This window comes from Homarus americanus, unplaced genomic scaffold, assembly GCF_018991925.1.
Source record: "Homarus americanus isolate GMGI-L3 unplaced genomic scaffold, GMGI_Hamer_2.0 scaffold45698, whole genome shotgun sequence".
Classification (NCBI taxonomy): domain Eukaryota; kingdom Metazoa; phylum Arthropoda; class Malacostraca; order Decapoda; family Nephropidae; genus Homarus; species Homarus americanus.
In genome coordinates this window covers 14,346,730-14,359,540 of record NW_024735554.1, presented here as the reverse complement: position 1 = coordinate 14,359,540, position 12,811 = coordinate 14,346,730, and positions in this window count along the sequence as shown.

The window sequence follows — 12,811 nt, the reverse complement described above, 5'->3', positions numbered from 1 at the left end:
CAGTAACACCGACAGAGGTTCAGTAACACCAAACAGGTTCAGTAACACCAGACAGAAGTTCAGTAACACCAGACAGGTTTAGTAACACCGAACGGGTTCAGTAACACCAGACAGAGGTTCAGTAACACCAGACAGAGGTTCAATAACACCAGACAAAGGTCCAGTAACACCAGACAGAGGTTCAATAACACCAGACAGGGTTCAGTAACACCAGACAGGGGTTCAGTAACACCAGACAGGTTTAGTAACCAGACAGGTTCAGTAACACCAGACAGAGGTTCAGTAACACCAGACAGAGGTTCAGTAACACCAGACAGGTTCAGTAACACCAGACAGAGGTTCAGTAACACCAGACAAAGGTCCAGTAACACCAGACAGAGGTTCAATAACACCAGACAGGGGTTCAGTAACACCAGGTTGAGACTCTATGATGGTGTAGGCCGGGGCTGGACACATAGTATTGACCGCCGCGTCTGTTGTTGTGTGGTGTTGGGCCGGGCTACAGGTCCTCCTCTCTCTGTGTGTGTTGACAACCTCTCAGTATTCACACTGTTATTTACACGCACCAACACTAGTATACGATATGGAAATACACCAGAACGCAGAAGTTTGTTATGTTATTACTGTCGGCAACTGTGGATGAAGGTATTGTGTTTGGTTCTGTTTGTGTGTCTGTCTGTCTCTCTGTCTATCTGTCTCTCTGTCTGTCTGTCCCCTAAATAACTCTAGAACCAGTTTGCCTTTACACAAAACTTGGTAGGTTTGATCCACACGCGACAACAACCCATGATAAACTTGGGGTGAAAATCGTGCTAAAATTGACCAAGTATTGCCATGGTAACACCTACAGGTTTTCGGTGGTTAAAAACGGTGATGGTTAAAGAAATGGTGGTGGTTAAAACGGTGGTGGTTAAAAAGAAAATGGTGGTGGTTAAAAAACGGTAGCCAGTAACGGTGTCATCAAGTCGATGTTTACTCAGCCTTGGTAACGGTTCGCGGGCACAGTTTGTTACCGCTGGGATGATGCTTATTATTATTATTATTATTATTATTATTATTATTATTATTATTATTATTATTATTATTATTATTATGGGGCCTTAGTGTGCTACAGCCGTCACCTCCTCTCTCTCCGTCTATCTGTCCGTCCTTGCCTTCTCTCTTCCGTCTGTCTGTCCATTCCCTACGTCTTTCTGTCCGTCGTCCTTACCTCCCATATTCGGTCATATCTCTTCATATGGTTTTACAATAAGCTTAACAAAGTTCTTATCGGATCCGCTGGTGACCTGGACCCCATTTAACACCCAGGTCAATAAAAGTTCCATAAGTCAGCAATGTCCGTCTTTCCTGACTTGTCTGAATAAGTGACCCAAGGGTTATTTTCCCCCACCTGAGGATTTTGTTTCTTTATTATCGTACTTTTTATCATTCTATTCGCTGCCAGACGTACAGCATACGTCACTAACGCAGCTATGATGACTAGTTCTTGGTTATTCATAGTTTGATAAATCATATTATTATTATTATTATTATTATTATTATTATTATTATTATTATTATAGGTGTATTATTATTATTATTATTATTATTATTATTATTATTATTATTATTATTATTATTATTATTATTATTATTATTATTATTATGCCTCCAATAAGTAACAATAGAAGCACATTGGTATGCCGGTGTTGATCGAGGTGTGTCTCAGTATACAATATTAGTGTACAGTACAACAACAACCAATTAATCGGGACAGAATAAATGCTTTATGCTTATTTGTTTAATACACATTCAAATGAAGCTATTCATATGTAGATAACCTCTCTCGAATTTCAGAATGTTTGCAGCGAAATATCCAATTGATGGGTACTTTTGGCTGGGTGGGGGGCGGGTGGCTGTGGGGGTGGAGGAAAGGGTGGTCGTGGATGTGGGGGGTGAGGTGTGGCATCTCGGTGATGGTTTCAGTATACGTGTGTCATATTTAAAACCCCGTGCCTGAACCTAAACTCTAAACCCCGAATCCCCATATTCCGAACCTGAACCTAGCCCCGAATCCCGTACCTAGAATCCGAACCCCCGAACCCATAACCTTGAAACATCGAATCCGGAACCCGAACCCCGAACCTTCAACAGAGATAACAGGCCACTTCCAATTAATGAAACCTGACTTTCTCAATCTTTATCACACTAAAAATCATCCAAAATATTAAAACATTTATATCTGCCAAGTTCAGGTGAATTTTTACGGATAATGGCAGCAAACCATTAGAGATAACGTGAACCATCAGAAAAAAAGGTAACATTAATAGGGTAAAGGTGCCTTTACACTCCACATGGGGTTCGTTAGCAGTGTACAGTACACGGGCGTTAGAGGCGGTGGCTGTGCGTTAGTGGTGTATACAGGCGTTAGAAGCGGTGGCTGTGTACGTTAGTGGTGTATACAGGCGTTGAAGCGGTGGCTGTGTACGTTGGTGGTGCTATACAGGCGTTAGAGGCGGTGGCTGTGTACGTTAGTGGTGTATACAGGCGTTAGAAGCGGTGGCTGTGTGCGTTAGTGGTGTATGCAGGCGTTAGAAGCGGTGGCTGTGTACGTTAGTGGTGTACACAGACGTTGGGGCGGTGGCTGTGTACGTTAGTGGTGTACACAGACGTTAGAGGCGGTGGCTGTGTACGTTAGTGGTGTACACAGATGTTAGAGGCGGTGGCTGTGTACGTTAGTGGTGTACACATACGTTGAGGCGGTGGCTGTGTACGTTAGTGGTGTACACAGACGTTAGAGGCGGTGGCTGTGTGCGTTAGTGGTGTACACAGACGTTAGAGGCGGTGGCTGTGTACGGTAGTGTGCACAGACGTTGAGCGATGGCTGGTATGCGTTAGTGGTGTACACAGACGTTGGGGCGGTGGCTGTGTGCGTTAGTGGTGTGCACAGACGTTAGAGACGGTGGCTGTGTGCGTTAGTGGTGTACACAGACGTTAGAGGCGGTGGCTGTGTACGTTAGTGGTATACACAGACGTTAGAGGCGGTGGCTGTGTACGTTAGTGGTGCACAGACGTTAGAGGCGGTGGCTGTGTACGTTAGTGGTGTACACAGACGTTAGAGCGGTGGCTGTGTACGTTAGTGGTGTACACAGATGGTGTTTGTGTGTACCGTAATGAGGTTTGTGTTTCCTATATAAGTGAATTAATGAAGTTATTTATACACTGACAGATTAGTTTCTTTATTTTCTGTCATCCTTTGTGTGTGTGTGTGTGTGTGTGTGTGTGTGTGTGTGTGTGTGTGTGTGTGTGTGTGTGTGTTTGGTTAAGTTCTGTCCATCCTCCGTTTTTGCCTCACTGAGATATCATACACACAGACTCTCACCCCTCTCTCCCCCCCTCACACCTCCTCACTGTCCCCTCACCCCCCCACTCATCCTCGGTCCTCCTCACCCTCCCCCACTCCCCACCATCACCCCTACCATCACCACCACCACCCCTTATCCACCACCACCTCTCCCATCACCACCCCTCTCACCATCACCACCCCCTCTCCACCATCACCTCTCCACCATCACCCCTCTCCTCATCACCACCACCTCTCCACCATCACCACCCCCCTCTCCCTGTCACCACCCCTCTCCACCATCACCACCCCTCCTCCATCACCACCCCTCTCCACCATCACCACCCCCTCTCCCCACCATCCACCCCCTCTCCTCCATCCACCCCTCTCCCACCATCACCACCCCTCTCCCACCATCACCACCCCCTCCCCACCCCCCTCTCCACCATCACCACCCCTCTCCACCATCCCCACCCCTCTCACCATCACCACCTCTCCATCACCACCCCCCTCCATCACCACCCCCCTCCTCCACCATCACCACACCCCCTCTCCACCATCACCAACCCTCTCACCACCACCACCACCACCACCACCTCTCCCCCATCACCACCCCTCACCATCATCACCACCCCCTCACCCATCACACCACCTCTCCACCATCACCACCCCCTCTCCACCACCACCACCACCTCTCCATCATCACCCACCTCTCCACCATCACCACCCCCTCTCCACCCACCCCTTTCCCTTCCACCTCCCCTCTCCACCATCACCACCCCGTCTCCTCCATCACCACACCCTCACCACCATCACCACCACCTCTCCACCATCACCACCCCCTCTCACCACACCTCCACCTCTCCCCCATCACCACCACCACCTCTCCACCATCACCACCCCTCTCCCACCACCACCTCCTCCATCACCACCCCTCTCCACCATCACCACCCCCTCCTCCACCCACCACCACCCCTCTCCACCACATCACCACCCCTCTCCACCATCACCACCCCTCTCCCACCACCACCACCCCCCTCTCCACCACCACCACCCCCTCCCACCACCACATCTCCCACCACCTCTCACCATCACCACCCCTCCCACCACCACCACCACCTCTCCATCATCACCAACACCTCTCTCCACCATCACCACCCCTCTCCTCCATCACCCCTCACCACCATCCCACAACCTCCTCCATCATTACCACCACCTCTCCACCATCCCACCTCCCACACCCACCACCTCTCCACCATCACCACCCCTCTCCACCACCACCCCGTCTCCACCATCACCACCACCTCTCCACCATCACCACCCCCTCTCCACCATCACCTCTCCCCATCGCCGACACCTCACCATCCTCACCCACCACCTCTGCCATCACCACCCCTCTCCCCACCTACCTCTCCCCATCACCACCACCTCTCACCATCACCACCCCTCCTCACCACCACCCCCTCTCCACCATCACCACCCTCTCCACCATCACCCCCTCTCCCACCATCTCTCTCCCCATCTCCACCCACCTCACCATCATCACCACCACCTCTCCTATCCTGCCCGTCTCCCCCATCACCACCACCTCTCCCCCCACATCCTCACCCCCTCTCCACCACCCCCTCCTCCCACCACCACCACCTCTCTCCCCATCACCACCCACCTCACCATCATCACCGCCACCTCACTCCCCATCCGCCTCTTCACCACCACCACCTCTCCATCATACCCACCACCTCCCTCACCATCACCACCCACCTCCTCCACCATCACCACCCCCTCTCCACCATCACCACCTCTCCATCATCACCACCACCTCACCATCATCACCACCACCTCTCCACCATCACACCCCCTCCTCCCCACCACCACCACCTCTCCCCATCACCACCACCTCTCCATCATCACCACCCCCTCTCCACCATCACCCTCCCTCCTCCACCACCCCCTCTCCTCCATCACCACCCCTCTCCATCATCACCACCACCTCTCCACCATCACCCACCCCCCTCTCCACCTTCACCCACCCCCTCTCCACACCACCCCTCCTCCCAGCACCCACCCCCCTCTCCTGCCACCCCCCTCTCCCCATCCCACCCCCTCTCACCACCACCACCTCTCCACCATCATCACCCCCCACCACACCCCCTCTCCCACCATCACCACCCCCTCTCCCATCACCACCCCCTCTCCACCTACCCCCTCTCCACCATCCCCCACCCTCTACATCCACCACCACCCCTCTCTACCACCACTACCCACCTCTCCATCATCACCATCACCTCTCCACCATCCACCACCCCTCTCCACCACCCCTCTCCACCACATCACCACCCCCTCTCACCATCACCACCCCTCTCCTCCACATCACCCCCCTCTCCACCATCACCAACACCTCTCCACCATCACCACCCCCCTCTCCCACCACCACCACCACCCCCCCTCTCCCACCATCACCACCCCCCTCTCCACCATCACCACCCCCCCTCTCCACCACCACCCACCCCTCTCCCACCATCCCCAATGCTCCTCATCACACCCCTCTCCCACCACCACCACCCCCTCACCACCAACCCCTCTCCACCACCGCCCCCCTCTCCACCATCACCAACACCACCTCTCCACCATCACCACCTCTCCACCATCACCACCCCCTCTCCTCCATCACCACCCCCCTCTCACACCATCAACCCCTCTCCACCTCCCACCCCCTCTCCTCCATCACCACCACCCCTCCCCACCACCACCACCTCCCTCCCACCATCACCACCCCCCCTCTCACCATCACCACCTCTCCACCATCACCACCTCTCCCCCATCACCAACACCTCTCCCACCATCACCACCACCTCCCACCATCACCACCACCTCTCCACCATCACCACCCTCTCCACCATCACCAACACCCCTCCACCACGCCAACACTTCTCCACCATCACCCTCCACCACCGCCAACACTCCTCTCCACCATCACCAACACCTCCACCATCACCAACACCCCCTCTCCACCATCACCACCCTCCCACCAACACCGCCAACACCCTCTCCACCATCACCAACAACCAACAACCCTTTCTCCACCATCACCAACACGCCCTCCACCATCACCAACACCTCTCCACCACCGCCAACACTCTCCACCATCACCACCAACACCTCCAGTCCCAAATCTTTGATCTGACGGTTACAAAACGGAGTTTAATTTACACTTCACTCACTTAAGTAGTTTTCTCCCTCCCGGTGAAGAGTTTGACCTCACTTAGGGCAAATTTTTTCTTGACGTGTGATGGAAAACAGAGAAAATGATCGTTTGTTGTTGTGTTAATAGAAAGATGATCGAGGATAAACATACAACGAATTGTATATTCATTCATCTATTTCCCTTTACCAATGAATGTACAAGATAAATTCAAACTGGATATGACCATATATTCACAGCACAAAGACACGTACATACATATCTCTCTCTATATATATATATATATATATATATATATATATATATATATATATATATATATATATATATATATAAATATATATATAAAAAAAAAAAAAAAAAACTTCAGTAAGCAAAAGAAAACACTGCCCTACTCACTCTTGAAGATGAATAAAGAAAGCGCTTAAACTCGCGTTTCTCTCTTACAGCTATACCACAACGCACCTACAGTGATTTACGCATATATATATATATATATATATATATATATATATATATATATATATATATATATATATATATATATATATATATATATATATATATATATATATAGTGATTCAGCAAAGAGTACATTAAATTGGAGGATGAAATCCCTGGATAATTCTAAACCACAATGTTTCTATGGTAAAATATCAGATTCTGCATATGCCCACGTGTCGTGACAGGTGTGAGCAAATTAAATATAGTCCAGGGATTCTGAAAAGCGTCAGACAATCAATAGTGCGACGTGTACAGGTCTGCATTGAGGCAGAAGGGGGCAACTTTGAACATTTCCTTTAGGTTGTAACAAAGAGGGGTCACACTGTAGAGATCTGTGAATAAATGATTACAAAAACCTACGGGAGTTTCACTTCAAATTCACTCTCATTAATACAACATCTTAAATGTATTGTAACATGGAAACTATGCAGAATGTGATATTTTACCATAGAGACATTGTGGTTTAAAATTACCCAGGGATTTCATTCTCCAATTAATGTACTCTTTGCTGAATCACCCTGTATATACAAAAATCACACACATACATATTCACAGATCAACGTAACAAACACACAGGTGTGAAAAAACACAATATACATACATATACACACACATGAACATGTACACTTACTAATAAGAGCAACACAAACACACACACACAGAGTTAGCACAAAGAGAAAGAGGTGAAATAAAGGAGTGTTGAAAGGGTTGTTGTTGATGAAGGTCTATGTGACACACACACACACACACACACACACACATTGTCCTACCCAACCCTACCTACACACCTCCATCACACACACACACATTGTCCTACCCAACCCTACCCTACCACACACCTCCATCACACACACACACTGTACACACACCACATTGTCCTACCTACACACCCATCACACACACTACTACACACCTCCATCACACACACACACACACATTGTCCTACCCAACCCTACCCTACCTACACACCTCCATCACACACGCACACCATACACACAAAAAAAAAACTTCCTAGAAATAAAGACAATTCCCTCTTCCGAGAAACAGTCGCGTGGGCAGATAGTGAAAGACTTCTTAACCCAATTCTACCGTCTATTGCGCCACCCTGAGTGCCATACAGTCTTACCGTGACCCTCCTAGTGTTGTGGGCGAGGAAAGATGCCGAAGGGGAGTGAAGGGCATTCGTGGAAGCCAGAGTGACTGTCTCCCAAATAGTGTGCGAGATGTTTCTGAAGTGGCCTCTTAACCTAATCTAATTCAGGTTAGGTTAGGTTATGTTAGGTTGGGTTGATTATGGTTAAGCTACGTTACATTAGGTTAACTTTGGAGCACCTTTCACGAATTGAGCGGAACATTTACAAAGAGTATATATGTGAAGGGGATCATCGCGTTGCTTCCACCTGATATGAAAAGACTAAAGCAAAATATTATTTAGTGGAGAGAGAGAGAGAGTGGCGGAGTGCCAGGGTATGACCAACTATTATACTTCTCTCATATATTCTTAGAACCTTCATCCTCATTTTTTGTCGCGGCAAGTTCTGGGAAGTGTTAACTGTGTGTGTGTCCTCCCTCTCAGCTCACATGCAATATATTCTACTGTGATTCAGCAGGCGACGCATCGCGTTACGGCAGATTCTCAAGAGCCAATTTGACACCATTTAAGACGCTACATTTGTGTTTAATTTTACGTTAGTCAGACAGGTACATATACTCTACGTTCTTACGCCTTTATTTATGGAGCAGATTTACTTCAACGTCAGGCAGTGCGGGAGAAGAAGCACTATTGGTTACATCATTTAGTAGTTTGACCAATAAAAAAAAACATTTTTATATTGTGGACCTAAAAACAAAAACAAGCAACCAATCAGAATCAAGCATTATAAACATTCTTAAGGTGATGGGTATAAAAGTCTATTGTTTTGCTTCTTTCATTATTGAAAATCCGATAAATATCAAACATTCTTCCCTGAAAATGTATCAGCATTGTTCTATAGAGAATTAATGAAAAGAAAACTTGTTTTAATAAGTAAATGTGGGGCAGGTTTATCCCCTTGCGGCCTCTTCGCACAGGCTCTACTACGAGACCGTTGTGCCTCTCCGGCAACGTGTAGAAATATCGTACTGCATTATTGTTATAAACGCTTGGCAGCGTTATTCCAGCTATTATCAATATTTTAATTTAAGATCTTTTGTTTGGCTAAAGTATCGTCATCGTCATCACCATCACAATTATCTCTTCAACTCTACCTGGCCATTGTTTCATCTCTCAATTACATAATATTTCCCTCAGTTGCTTATTTCCCCTGAGATATATTCTAAGATGCCTCCGAGGACCAAGTTAAATATGAGTTGTTAACAAAGTCTCTTATATACACACGACATGTATATACATTCTCGAACAACAATTAAATACTTTGGATAGTTTATATATATATATATATATATATATATATATATATATATATATATATATATATATATATATATATATATATATATATATATATATCAAGACACTCCTCCACATAACCAATATTCCCCCATACACAAATACCTACATATACAGTATACAGAGCGTGTTAGTGGAGAGAGGCACACCTTCTGCTTTAGTGGTTTATAATAGTTATAATGGAGTTCTCGTGTTTCAAGATAGCCCGAGATCATCAATCCTGACTGGGGAAGATAAATCCGGATGCACGACTCTCAGGCGGATCTTGATCACGAACGCTTGGCTGGGAATCCACTCCACCCTGTGTTCTTATTCAGGAATTTACGAGTTTGTTTTGACAATGAATAAATTTGTCTCTGAAATGTATATACTGTGATGTTATTGGTTTAAGTAAAATATTAAACTAATGATCGTTGAAGCGAAATAATTATAAATAGTTACTGTATATTGTTATATTTATTAAGATTTGTGTTTTTTTTCGGTATTTATAATTAGAATATTTCTACTTACAGTAAGTTTAATACTTAATATTTGTGAATATTATTGATAAAAACATAATACTGGTTTATTTTTTACCTGACTATGGCAGACTTTGCGCGCACACACACACACCTACCTACACACAACTTACCTACACACACCTACCTACACACACAAACACTTCCAGCCACCCATCTACCCCCCCACACACAAACTTATACCCTCCTACATACATACATACATGCACCTACCTAACCCCACACACACACCCACGTAGGTTCCAGCAAAAATACAAAATAATATTTCTCATATCAACCATTGTTCACAGCTGACATATTTTATGGAAAGGTTGACAGTAATTGCCTTGCACCATGTCAGCGCCCAATGTTATGTTACAGAGGGCAATATCTTCGTAAGGAATTACATTACGTTTGTCATGTTTGTTTGTGTCCAAGTAAGTCACAAGTCTCTGTACGGGTGCGTGGACAAAGGAGAGAGTGATGACTTATGGGGGGTGGAGGTGGGGAGGGGGGGAGGGGCTGTATAAATTAGAGAATAAAGAAATTTTAGAGAATAAAGAAGATTGAAGTAAGAGATGCAAAATATATCGAATGAATAAGATGAGAATATATGGAAGAAGAAGAGGAAAAAAAGGGAAGGATTATAATATTGTAATTAAGTGACACACACACACACACACACACACACACACACACACACACACACGCACGCACGCACGCTCTAAAAAATCTAACCCTGGACCTCCGCGTGTGAACAGGAGTCCTTGTGGCGCCGTGGAAGCGACTACCACGGCGTCACAAGGGCAACAAAAACAATCCTAGGCCTTGTTTTATTTCACATAACGTCTGGTCATTCTCCTTATTTTTAAGCAACGTGAACCTCCATCGGGGATTGCCCGAGCCAACTGTGTGGTCGAAGTACCATTTTACCGAATCCAGCTAGGAAACACGAGGCTACATATATGTGTCAACAGTTCATATATACAGTACACACGGACTTTCACATACAAGCAACACCTCACTCGTCGGGAGTCGGACCCTGGACCTCTGCGTGTGAACAGGGGTCGCTACCACATAGTTGGCAAGGACAATCCCCGATAGAGGTTCACGTTGCTTAAAAATACGACGAATGAACATGTTGGAGATTCAATCGTAGTGAAGTTTACCTCCGATATTATTATAAAGGATTGGCCAGTAGGGCTAAGAAAGAGATAAGAAGGGCAAAGAGGAAACATTAACTAAAGGTAGGAAGGAAAGCGAAGTCAAACCCCAAGAGATTCTTCCAAATGTGTCAAACAAAAACTCAAGACAAGATTGGACCATCAGGTCAGATACCGACGAACTAACGGATAACGACGGAGAAATGACCAATAATCTGAACAGATATTTTTAATCAGTTTTCACTACCGAAAACTGCACATGATACCCGAGGCACCGACTATATATAGAGATCGTGAAGAAAATAGATTAAACGAAATAGTAGTGACTAGTAACGAAGTTAGTAAACAAACATAAACCAAAAGCTAATAAGTCGCCAGGTCCCGACGAGATATTTACCAGATTCCTCTGGCCCTTAGCAAACTTATGTAACATGTCATTAAAAACTGGTGTAGTACTAGAGTCCTGGAGGATAGCGAATGTGATACCGATTTACAAGAAGGGAGATAGATCTCTATCCTCTAACTACCGTCCAATTAATTTAACATAAATTTCAGGCAAATTACTGGAAGCAATAATTTCAAACTCTTCGAAATCATCTGGAGAAGCACAAGTTTATCAATGATTCCTAACATGGCTTCACAAGTGGGCGTTCATGTCTGTCAAATCTTTTATCATTCTTTTCAACTGTTTTCGAATCGGTGGATGATGGACACGATTATGATTATGGTTTACCTCGACTTTAGCAAAGCCTTCGACAGGGTCCCCATGAAAGACTAATACGTAAAGTGGAGGCTCACGGAATTGGAGTTGTTCTAAACTGGATTAAGGCCTGGTTACAGAGTCAGCATTAATGCCACCAAATCCGAGTGGGGTGACGTCACTGGTGGCGTACCCCAAGGCTCAGTACTTGGACCATTACTATTTATTATATACTTGAACGAAATAGATATAGGCGTAGACAGCAACATAAGTAAATTTGCAGATGACAATAAAATAGAGCGTGTAATTTAATCTGACGAGGACTCTGCAAAACAACAGGAAGATCGAAGCAACTTTTTCGTATGGTCTGAGAAATGGCAGATGAAATTTAATGTAGACAAATGTAAAGTACTTAGTCTGGGAGATGTAAACAGAGAAACCAGATACCAGTTGAACAACGTTGATATAGAGAAATCCGACTGTGAGAAATATTTAGGGGAACTAGTAAATATGAATCTTAAACCAAGACAACAATGCATAATTGCTCGAAACAAGGCTAACAAAGTAATTGGGTTCATACAAAGGTGTGTTAGTTACAAGACTAGCGAGGTTATCTAAAACTATATCTTGCGCTTGTGAGACCTCACTTAGATTACGCAGTTCAATTCTGGTCGCAGTTCTACAGAATGGATATGGAATTCCTAGAAAGCATACAGGGGAGGATGACAAGACTAATCTTGGGTACTAAGAACCTTGAGTACAGAGACAGATAAAAGCATCTTAATTTACACTCCCTCGAGAGACGTAGAGTGAGGGGCGATATGATGGAGGTGTATAAATGGATGTCAGGGCTACACAAAGGTGATATAACAAAAGTACTTAAACTATCCAACCAGGAGCGAACTCGTAGCAAAGGTTTCAAATTAAACAAATTTAGATTTAGGCGCGAGATAGGTAAACACTGGTTTGGAAAT